At 43.1% G+C, this 12403-nt stretch overlaps 1 protein-coding gene and 1 long non-coding RNA gene across 5 annotated transcripts in view; both read right to left on the bottom strand.

The window, feature by feature from the left end:
* Positions 1 to 12403, bottom strand: part of Frmd4a (FERM domain containing 4A) — a 749198-nt gene that overhangs the window by 525053 nt on the left and 211742 nt on the right. The gene's annotated exons all lie outside the window — the stretch shown is intronic.
* LOC143273380 (uncharacterized) lies at positions 641 to 10332 on the bottom strand. Its single transcript, XR_013051456.1, has 2 exons — positions 8422 to 10332; positions 641 to 692 (listed from the first exon to the last, which is right to left on the bottom strand). It is a non-coding gene; the product is annotated as an uncharacterized LOC143273380 (long non-coding RNA).

Here is a 12403-nt window from a genome sequence, read left to right as displayed (position 1 = left end):
TCTTTCCAGTCTCTTTAATCTCCAAACATTCTTGGCTGCTGCTTCTTTTTTTTTTTTTTTTTCAATTTGATGATATTTTTGAAGAGTTCCAGATAGCACTGCTTGGGAAGCCAGTCCTCAATGCGGGTTTGCCATTTGTCTCCTCATCATTGGATTCAGGACTATGCGGAAGTGATAGTGAGTCTGTAGAGCAGGAAGTCAGAAGCCACAAGCTAGTGATGGGACCTTCATTCCGAGCACTGGTTAAGGCGGCCCTTAACCAACTGAGCTTACCTACTGACATGCTGATTTATACCCTGTGTGATGAAGAGGAGGACTTAGAGATGCACGGCCCGGCTCAGCTGGATGGACTGGGGTTATGGCTCACTAGGGAGAGTGCTGGGCTAGCATGCTCAACACTTTGAGTTCCACCCCAAGCATTTCAAAATAATTATGCCGAGTGAAAGAAACCCTAGAGGAATATAAATTGTATGAATCTGTTTATAAAAACTTCTAGGTATTTCAAATAAATGTATATTGGCAGAATTCAGAATAGAGATTGCTGGGAGCAGAAATAAGGATGTGTGAGAGGGGGTAATGAATATTATTTTTATTGTGGTGATGGTTTAAAGCTGTATGTAAATGTGAAGTTTTTCAAATACTGTACCCTCAAAATCTGTTCAGGTGTTTATCTTAATTATACTCCAATAAACCTGTAAGAAAAAACTACAATCATAAAAATGTAAAAGATATAAGGCAAAAGCTCTATGATAACAATAATAAATGAATTGTTAATGTGCCACACATAAAGTGCTTTTAGTAATAAATAAAAGTCCACAAACTTTTCAAAAAAGTTAAAAATATAAACCAACTTTGTAGCTTAAAGTCATACATATTGGCAATCATATTAATACAAGAACTATTTAAAACAATGATTTGTCTGTCAGTCTTCATTTATAAAATTGGCCCATCTTTTTCAATTATTCATAGCTACTTCAGATACTGGCACAATGAGACTGGCATTTGTATTTCCGCAAGGATGATGTGATTGGAGAACCTTCCAGGGAAGCCATTTATTGATAACTTAAGGCCTTTCTATCTCTTGGCACTGGAGTCTCTTTAATAATAATCTTTAATAATCTCCTTTATAATTTCCTTTTTTAAACAGAGAAAAATACTCTCAGAGAGGAAAGGTTTGAATTGTCTTCATTTTGCAAAATTCCATGCAGGAACACTAGGCTGCATCACCCGTCAGCAGCTGCTTGCCCGCAGTGGGAGGGGGACCAGGGTGCACAGGACCTCAGGAGCACCAGGTTAGGCCATTAGCACTTCCTAGTCATACTATCCCCATTCACTCCTCTTCCTGATGTCATGAAGTGTTTGAGAAAAGTAATAATACCTTCTCAAGGGGGAAAATATCTTGAAGAGTCTATGCTAAGAAAGAAAGGTCCAGTGAAAGAAAAATCATTAAGTCTATCTCTTTCCCTCATTCCCACTCTTAAATAGAAGGCCATTGTCTGACATCATTAAAATGGGGGCAGAGAATAATGAAGGGGAAGTGGTCTGTAGGATTTCCCTCAGTGGGTTGAGGGTGGCCCCAAAACAAACATACCACAATTCAATATCCACTCACAGCTCTCCCTGTCCCTTACCACGTGGACCCTCCTTTACGTTCAGGGCAATCAGAATTCTACATGGGACCTATTTATCTTCAAATGGACTGGACTCATAAATTTTCATCCTTACAAGCAAACCATCTAGCAAAGGGTGGTTATCCATTTTGCAAATATTGACACCAAATGGCGACTCTGTCAACAGGCCAAGCCATGGAATAGTGACACAGGGAACACAGGGAAGGCTGATGTGTCCTCCTGAGCTCAAGGGTCACATGCTGATCCAATCAGATGGTGGCCAGCTGTCCTGCAGACATATTAAGCCCCGAGTTAAGAGTGTTTTCAGTCACAGCCAGACACCTCACAGACCTTGCAATCAGGTTTAAGATGAGAACAAGGCGAATGTGTTGGCCATGCGAGGCACACTCTGATCCTAATCCTTGGGCTGTCAGCCCCTCGCTCCCCCTTCATCAGTGTGATGCCAACATTCCCAGTCCTGCTTACAATTTTTACCTTTGATTTTAAGAGGAGCACTCAGGAATGAGGAGACAGACATGGGTTTTTACAAAGGCAAACTATTTCTTATAAATTACAATCGCAATGAAGTATTGCCTCCTTTGAATTCCAGTGGCTATGATCAAAAAGACTAAAGACAACAAATGTTAACAAGATGTGGACAAAGCCCCGCCCCCCAAAAAAAGTCTTAGAGGACGAGACTACACAGCATCATGATTTAAGGGAGGTATATCAGTTACTTTCTGTTGCTGTGATAACCACCAGGACCAAAGCAACTGAAGGATGGAAGGGTTTTTATGGCTCCAGAGGGTTAGAATCTGCAGTAGTGGAGAAGGAATGATGGCCATAACAGAAAGCTAAGAGATCATGTCTGAACTGCACACAGGAAGCAGAAAGAGTTTTCAATTGCAACACCATTACTGAATGAGTACAGTAAAATTGTGTGTGTGTGTGTGTGTGTGTGTGTGTGTGTGTGTGTGTGTGTGTGTATGTGTGTGTATGTGTGTGTGTGTGTGTGTTGGGGGGGTTACTTATGCACCATAACACATGTGTGGAAGTCAGAGGACAATCTTGAGTGGTAGTCTTCACCTTCCACTTTGCTTGAGACAGAGTCTCTGTTGTTCACTGTGGCATATACCAGCCCTTAGACAGAACTTCCTGCAATTTTCCTGTCTAATCCTGCTATCTCCTGGTAGGAGGCATTAGAATTATCGACACCACTGTACCCACAGCTTTTTCCCTGGGTTCCAGGAATCTGGATTCAGATCATCAGGCTAATGCAGTAAACATTTGATCTGCTCGTCCAGACCCCAGCTTGAGCAAGGTCTTTGAGGACCATGTGTAAGAGGTGTTCATATCATTCTGAGTCCTGGAAATATGAACTCTCACTTAAATAAACACTTTGTGCTTCTTTCATGATACAAGTCAGGAAAAAAAATGAATCACTTTGCTGACTAGCTGGACAACTAAACTCTCTGCCTCCACTCACTCCAGTAAGTGCAACCATCAAACTGTGAAGAGAGGAAGATTCCTATTGGAATGTGTTATGAATTACACGTGCTAGGTGGGAGGTCCTGGTGAGTAGAGCCAAGGTGCCCCATGGTGGGTGAGAGACAGAGAGATGCCATGCAGACAGTGCTCAGTGATGAGTTTTATTTGGTGGGGGGAAAAGAGAGGGGGGAGAGAAAGAGGGAAGAGGGAGGGAGAGGGGGGTTGGAGAGGTGCACACCTTGTGGGAGGAAAGCTGAAGAGAGGAAAGAAGAGAGAGAAATGGGCAGAGTTTTCCCTTAAGACTAGGCTTTTACATCAGGGCACAGGGTGGTACCAAAGGCGGGATCAGAATATTAACAGAATGAAGCAGTGATTAAGGAATTCTGGCGCTCAGTCAAGCTATGAAAAAGTAAGGCTATGCTATTGGACCACTCACTCAAACTTGCAAAGGAGTGAATGTACTTTTATGGTGGGGCATGTTTGGCAAATACATGGGCCATAATCAATTTGTCTAGGAGAATCAAGGATCATAACTGTGTTCTTTTACTCACATTTGAAGCATAATAACACCTCTGTGTTTCAGATTAGTTTGTAATCTTAACTAAAAATACAATTAGTGTGTACATATACAGCTATAAGAGCTATAGTGTATCAGATACAGCTTTAAAGGCTGTATGATGTTAACCCATCATCATTAACATCATATGAGACAGGGCCCACTTTACAAATGAAGAAAGTGAGACAAAAAAGTGAAATCAAGATTAAATTTAGGTTACACCAAATAACAGCAAGGATTTCAACCAGGCACACTGGCTTCTAAGTCCTTGGATTTTAACCGTGACAACGTGTACTTTCATGGGGTTTTATTTCTTTCTGGATTTGTCTCTCTAGCTGAGTAAGTCCCCCTTTTATTTACTTATGCATGCATCTATGTATGTATATGTGTGCGTTGGTGTGTGCCCATGCCACATACCATAAATGTGGAGGTCAGAAGTTCGTTCTTTCCTTCCACTACGTGGGTTCCAGGGATCAAACCCAGATCATCAGCTTGGCAACAAGCATCAAAACCCATTGAAGTATTTCACTGACACCTTTATCTTTCTTTTTTTCCTCCTTCCTTCCCTCTCTCCCTCCCTCCTTCCCCTCTTCCCTTCCCTCACGGTGCAGGGGACAAAACTTTGCATTTTTTAGAGGAAGAATGGGAATGAAAATAAGCACAAGCGCCTTCAAGCTCAAAGGGAGCAGCTGTCCCCCGGTACCGTGAAGTACACGTCTGACATTTGGAATTCCTGCAGTCATTATAGCAAATCCTTTTGCAGTGATTACTTTTTTCTTATCACTGGCTTGGAAAGTAATTAGACGATGCTATTATTGTATGTGCTCAGAGTCAATCTTGCTATAGGATGATTATTGGGCTGTGTCCCTCTATGTCCCCATCTAGGTAGCCCTGAACTGAAACTGACCTGCCTACCTATAGGCACATCACCTCTTCCTGTCTAGTGACTCAAATCAGAGCTGCCACTTGTGTCACAGAATGAAGAGTCAGCACTCCTCTTGTGTTGCTAGGCTCAAAGGAACACACTTTCAAAAACAAGTCATCACACTGGTGCCCCTTCTCACTGTGGCCTGGCACGCTTCGGCCCCCAGCACCCTGCAAAAGGCATCAGTTAGTCTAGAGGTGCTGGGCTCTTAAATGGCAGCCTAGTTAATAATGAATGTTACCCTAGTTAATCTTTGCCAGGACATGGTTGTGTGACCTTGAGTCACTTCTTTGGATGCAGACCTCTTCATCTATACCCTGAGAGTTATAGACAGGAAGTACATATTTGTTTCCCCAAAGGTCTTTTAATACTCTAGATTTTTTGTGCGTATTTTTATCCAATGAGATTCTCTGTCTTTGTCTCTCTGTCTCTCTGTCTCTGTTTCTCTCTCTCTGTTTCTCTCTCTCTCTCTTACACACACACACACACACATGCACCCCTTGCCACAGCTCTCAGAGTGGTTGCTAACCAACCAGAGACTTCTAGAAAGAAGCAACACTATGCCTCCTACCCATATTCAATCCCTCCATTTTCCTGCTCTCTACTTCTCTCAATCTCCAACTGCATGAGAGCATGTTTGCTTACATGTGGTATGCTTCCATCTGTGCATGAGTATATGAAAACCAGAAGATGACCTTGGGTGTCATTCCCCAGGCACTATCTTCATCATTTTTGTGAGACAGGGGACTCTCACTGGCCTGGGACTCTCCAAGTATGCTAGGCTGGCTGGTCAGCAAACCTCAAGGATCCTTCTGGGCAATAGGATTGCAAGCACATGCCACTCTGCCTGGCTTTTTAAAAAAAGAAAATTGGATTCCAAGAGATCAAACTCAGGTCCTCATACTTATCGGCAAACATTTGCCAACTGAGCCCCCACCTCTGTCCCCTCCGTCTCTTCTTATCTTCCTTCTACCCACTTGCTCTTCCTTCCTTCAGTTCCAACATTTGAGGGTTAATCCTTGATGCTTAAGTTTGAAGACTCAGGAGAAAGTGAATGTTTAAGTGTCAACAGCACAAAGTGCAGACCATAGCATAGGCCACTCTGCATCTTTCTCCAAAGTTCTACGTGAAAACGGGGTTGGCATATAGCTTCCCCTGACCCAGCCTGCTGCTGATCTCTTCTCTTGGCCCCAAATACTAACTCTGGGACAGGGTTAAGTCATCCATATTCTCCGAATCCTAGTTCTTTACAATATCTATGTTGGGTTAGAGAGACGGCTTCCTGTCTTAGGAATCGCTGTGCAGGCATGAGGACCCAGGTTTGGATCCCACCAGTCATGTGAAAAGCTGAATCACCCTGGGTCGGTAACCCTAGTGTTGTGAAGGGCAGAAGGTGGAGAGTCACCTGGGCATCCAGATTCAGTGGCAGACACTATCTCAAAGGAATGTCAGAGAGAGTAGCATAGCAGGATGCCCAACAATCTCTGGCATTCTCATGTGTATGGGCACATGCACACACGTGCACATACACCACACACGTATGCCCAACATGTATTTATGAGGTCATCAATGTGTGACACTAAAAATTCCATGCTTATGGCAAGCAAGATGGCTCAGCAGGTAACAGTACTTGCCAACAAGCCTGACAACCTGAGCTCGATCCCCAAGGACCCATGTAGTAGAAGGTAAGAATCTGTTTCTTAACGTTGGCCTCTGACCTCCACACAGGCATGTACCGCATGGGAACATGTGTTCTCACATACAAAATAAATAAGCAAATGAAATTTTGTACAATTTTATGTAAAAGAGATTCAGAGCTCAGTGTTAAGGACATGGTTGTTGTTAACAGTAGTAAGGCCGAGCTGAGTGTTCTTCCTCATGGACCACATTGCCCTCATCATGTTCTCCCCACTCAGATTCTTGCCTGAGCTCATAATTTAAAGGCACACAAAAGGCTCTTGGGTGGTGAAGAGCTGGAGGAATTTTAAATGAGCCTGTTTGCTTTTTTTGATGAGTTTGGGATGAGTTCAGTGATGGGGAAAAATACAGACAGAGCATCACAGACCTCAGGGGAGCCAGTGGGGGCCTCAGATGATGGTGCCTGCTGGTTGAATAGAACCTCAGGTGAGCCCCGCATTACAGTGAGAAGGCATGTCTGTCTTAGCAGAACCATTTCTTGTACAAGTAAATTAAACGAGCAAGCATACTGAATAGCTTGCCAATTCACCAGAGACACGGGAGGTCAAGCCATGAAAGCAGCACAGAGCAATCCCGGTCAGTGTTGCTCCCATTCTGTCTGTCAGGGCAGGCGCGGGGGTGGAAATGTTCCTCTAGCTGGGTGCCTTTGCCATCCTAGCTTGGAAATATGCTTTCACAACAAGTGAGCTGCTGTGGAAGGGACACTGTGTGCTACTTTTCAATGTCCGCATTAAAGGAGACAGAGACTTAAGTTCAGGTCTGACTTGATTCTAGGGAGCAAGAAACAAATGTCTACTCTCAGGAGACGGCATAACATCCTGAGGACCTATGCTACCCTGAATGAAGCTGCTGTTTGGTAGAGTCACAGGCCGTACAAGTAAATGGGGCATACATACGGTGTATTTGCATAGTGCAAGAGGCGGAGGAAGGCCATCTAGATCATTATAGGGCTGTTGGGCAGGCTTGCTGCTAAGAACCACCCCCAGTTCCCACTGCTGACCTTAGTTGCATGAACTGATTTTGTTGTTGCTGTTTTAATTTCAACAGGTGTACCCATCACATGTGCTTTGTAATATTAGTGCTATTCACTGTAAATCACCTTTACCCATCACCAGGAAGCCAGCGGAGCCCACAGTTGCCTCTGGGTTCCTTGGACCTGTTTTCTCCTCATGAACAGCTACTTGCTGGCTCAGGAAGAGGCCTAGTGGGGTGTGACCCACGGTAGGATCCCGGGGTTTGGGTTCTCCAAGCTTCTCGGTGCTGTGGAGAGGGGATATTTTTCAAAGAGGCATTCAGAGGAATTATGTAGCAATTCATTTTCACTTTGAATCATGCATGTCGTCTGTAAGCCAATGGCAAGCCTAATTGAAGAGATCCCTGTAGCCTGCTCCATTGTCAGTAAGGACAACTGAAAGTAAGGCATTTGGGGTGTGCTGAGGCTGGGGAGCCCACATTCCGTGACTATCAAAGCAAGCAATGGGCTGATGAAGTACCGGGCTCTTCCCTCCCGTGAGCAAGCATTGTGCTAACCACGGAGAGCTGCAGCATTAATTATGTGTCTCCTTGGGAAGACTAACTCCCAGAGTGTCAAGGAAAACTAATGAGCACAATCATAGCATCGCTCAAGAACGTCTCACCTGCCAAGCGCTTTACCAGGTTAGCTCATTAATCCACTCAGCCCTCCTGTGAAGCTGCTAATTATTATTATGCCCAGTTCAAAGATGGAGTGACTGAGCAGAGAAGAAGCAACTGCCCAGAATCCCTGGGCACATCTCAGTCCTTCTTGCTCCACAGAACAGAGCATGGGTCACTGAGCTGTATAATTCTGCTTTTCCTTTGATCCCAGATACACATGGATACTAGAATCCCTGAAGCAGGGGAGGAAATAGATAGGTTGCTGATTCCATGTTATTACTGATTAATTTCCCTCTAAAGTAATCATTACTTTGAAAAGTCCATGCGTATGAATTATGTATGACTGAACCATAGTGCATGACCCACTTATCCAAAACAATAAATTAATTCAATCAGCAGATATTTAGCACCTTCTTTTCATATTTCAAGGATTATACCATGTACTAGTATCAACCTACTATTAAAAAATAACATGGTTTCACTTTTAATTTGTTATAATGTTATTTTACCTGAATATCAGGAATTCCTATAGACCATTTAAATAAATGCTGGCTGTAATTCCATATTCTTTTGTACTTCAACTTTTCCTTCATTGACTTGAGAAGTGACTGACCATTCATGCTGTGATCCATCAATATCATCCCAAGTCCTGGGAGAGAAACCCTTTGCCCATTACAGCCTGTGAACTTATTCTGCGGCCACTTCTGTGGCTGTTGAATCAAGCAGCCTCTCACCACTTGGCACCTGAAGTTGAACAGGCATCCCTTAGTGGAATGTCACGCTTTGAGCTCTGGAGAAAAAAGAACCACAGCACAGCTTAGGGTACGTCTCTTGGCAAAGACTTGGGAGATAGAAGTTAAAATAAGTCTTTTAAAAATTATAAATTATTTATTTATTCTTATTTTGAATGCGTTGGTGTTTTGCCTGTATATATGTCTGTGTGAAGGTATTGGATCCCCTGGACCTGGAGTTATGGACAGTTGTGAACTGTCATCATGTGGGTGCTGGGAATTGAACTCGGGTTCTCTGGAAGAGCAACCAGGGCTCTTAACCACTGAGGCACCTCTCCAGCCCCCAAATGTCATTTTTTCTAGGAATGGGAAAATAGATCAGTTGGTAAAGTGCATGCTTTGCAAGTATAAGGATCTGAACAGAACCCTCATCTTTAAAAAGCTGGGCATGGAGGCTGATGAGATGGGTCAGTAGTAGGTGAAGGTGCTTACTATCAATCCTGATGATCCAGGTTTGATTCCTGGAACCAACATGGTAGAAAGAGACAACTGACTCCCACACATTGTCCTCTGACTTCCCCATGTGCGCTGTGACACGATTGTATACACATATGATTGATAAAATTTTAAATGGTAACATATATTTGTAATCCCTGTATTAGGGAAGAAAGTTTGCTGTCCAGGCAGCCTAGCCTCTTTGGCAAGTTCCAGGCCAGTGAGAGACCTTGTCTCAAAGAACAAGGTGGATGATGCCTGATGTTGTCCTCTGGTCCCCACATGAATGGACACATGCACAGTACCCATACATGTATGTGTACATACACATGTGTACCTACCACACACATTCACATACACACACTTATTAATTTTGTAATAAAATCAGTAAGATTGTGATGTGAAGGAAGTGCAAGTGCAGGGATTGACAAGTGTCTATCAGGCAATGTGTCTTCAGCTGCCTCACTCTCAGGGAGAACTTAGGGAATGTCAAGGGGCTACAACAATCCGAAGCACCTAGATCAAAGATGCTGACATTGGCATTGATGTCTTGTAGTGTCAAGTGTGAGCAGAAGAGACAGCATGTGCACATGCCGGGAAAGACATCAGTCCCATAAAGAAAGAAAATCTAGGTTTGCTTTGTGGGATAGAGTGGCTATTCCTGACACCATGCAAGCTATTCCTAGTCCACTGTGACATGCCATGCACTTGATAAAGAATTCGGAACTCAATAGGCTGTGTCTGACTCCGGTCCCCACCCATCACTTAGTCCTCGGATGGGCTTTTAATGTCTCTAGGCCAGCAATGTCTTCATCTCTAAAGCAGATCAAAAGCAGTAGTTTTTCCTGAGCTCATAGCAAGAACCAGATGAAATTATTCACATACGATACCTTTGTATCTCTGATACATAGTATCCTATAATAAGAACCTCAATTTTAGAGTTTCGGAGGGCAGCATAATTATAACAAAATGTGTTCGTTTTCATTACCATGATTATTTTTAAACTCTCTCACTCAGTGATCTTAGTTTAAGATAATATCTAATTAAGATGAATAGCGTGTGATCCAGGGCTGCATGCATTGGGGCAGAGCAAGAAAGTATTTAGTTTGGTTTCTTACCCTGTATGTCTCTACAGAGATTCGGCAGATATCCTAGGATTTGTGTTATACTGAGAAAACCCATTACTTCTAGAATGAAACTGTGTGTGTGTGTGTGTGTGTGTGTGTGTGTGTGTGTGTGTGTGTGTGTGTGTGTGTGTGTGTTTCTTGAGGAAGAAAGCCTGCACTGTTTTTAGATGGCATCTACCTTTGAGATAAGGTCTCTCACTGGCCTGGAGATCACCAGCTGTGTAGCCAGTGAGTCCCAGGGATCCTCCTGTCTACCTTCCCAATTCTGGGATCACGGGTGACAAAGCCATAGCTGACTTTATGTGGGTCCCAGGGACCAGACACAGGCCCTGGTGCTCCAGGATGAGTCCTTTGCCCACTGAGCCATCTCCCCTGCGCTGCTGTGGGACGTTGAAGGACATCTTCGATCTTTACTGATTAGAGGTCAGTAACTCCTGCCAATTTTGATGACCCCACGTCTCTCCAGATATGAAAACTGTTCTGGGTTGGGGAAGAGCGGTGAATAAAATAGACCCCAACTAAGAATCACTGTTTACCCCTCAAGGACTTTTTGTCCAAAGTCAGAAAGAATTTGGAAAGGTGCCTGAAGATTATTAGTAGTCGTTCTTGCTAAACGATGATTTAACCACTGAATGAAAGGATCTCCTTTCTGCTCCATTTGCTGCTGAGAACTCCTGGAGTGTGCTGTGTTCTCCACATGTACTAACTCGGAAGAGCACAAAGCAGAAAAATCTGTGTGAAAAAAAATGCTTCCCCACAGATTAATGATATAAATCCAATACATTCATGAAAGAAAGAAAAATAAATGAAGGAGGAAAAATTCGTATTTTCATACTTCAGATTACACATTCATTTAACCGCCTTAATATTTCTTCTAATCATGAAGAGACTTCAAGAAATGTAATTACAAACATAGTCAAAAGTTAATTACACTATTATAAATTATATTCTTTTGCCACTCTCTGGGGAACACCAGGAATTTGAGGGTGAGTAGATGTGTATAAAAATACATTGTGAAGTTGATATATGATTTACATCATCAGGGTACATAAATATGAATTTTCACACTGTATCAGGGAAATCATCACAAACAAAATGTCTTCTTTGGAATTCCTAGGGCGCATTTGAGTTGGAGCCCTGCTACAGCTGCATCTGACTAGACCCTTTTTATTCGAGTGACTAAATGCCTGGGGCAGGCGGACAGGCGCAGTTAGCAGAACAAAAGCATGCAATGATGGTGTGTGTCATCGTTGGAATTCTACAAATAAAACCCAAGGCTGAACTGAGAAAGGGCACTTAATTGGGGTACAAAAACCTGACAACACTAAAAATTACTTTTAGTGATTTGTTATTAATTAATTAAGGATTTTTCTGCATAAGTATGCTTCTGGTGTGTGTGTGTGTGTGTGTGTGTGTGTGTGTGTGTGTGTGTGTGTGTGTGTGTGTTTGTGTGTTGGTGCATGTGTGTATATATACATATGGTGGCTCAAAGTTGATGTTCAGTGTTTTTCTTAACCTCAATTTACTTGATTTATTGAGGCTATGTCTGTGACTGAACCTGGAACTTACCAATTCTGGCTAGTCTAGTTAACCAGCTTGCTGCAGGAATCCCAGGTCTCTACTTCCCAAGAGCTGGGATTACAGGCCACTGTCACCCTTGCCTGGCTTTTATACTGGCTCTGGGGACCCAAACCCCAGTCCCCATGCTAACACAGTAAGTACTCTATCCATTCAGCCATCTCTCTGACTCTAATTTAGCTTTTATTCAGATTGATTTTTAATTGATGTGTGCATGTGTGTCTCTGTGTGGATGTGTATACATCAGTGCAGGCGCCCTTGGCAGAGGGTGTCATACCACCTAGAGATGGAGTGCTGGAGTTGCAGGAGGTTGTAAGCAAGAGGACACAGGTAATGGAGACCAATCTCAGGTCCTCTGCAAGAGCAATATACTCTCTTAACCACTGAGCCAACTCTCTAGCCCTCTATTTTATTTTTATTTTATTTTATTTATTTATTTATTTTTTTGAGGCAGGATCTTGTTCTGAACCTCAGACTTCCTTGAAATTCTCTATGTAGGCCAGGCTGGCCTCAAACTCATAAGCATCCTGTCTCAGCCTCTCAGGTGTTGAGATTACAGG

Source organism: Peromyscus maniculatus, chromosome 5, assembly GCF_049852395.1.
Source record: "Peromyscus maniculatus bairdii isolate BWxNUB_F1_BW_parent chromosome 5, HU_Pman_BW_mat_3.1, whole genome shotgun sequence".
In the NCBI taxonomy this organism is placed as follows: domain Eukaryota; kingdom Metazoa; phylum Chordata; class Mammalia; order Rodentia; family Cricetidae; genus Peromyscus; species Peromyscus maniculatus.
This window is presented reverse-complemented; position numbering and strand designations above follow the sequence as displayed.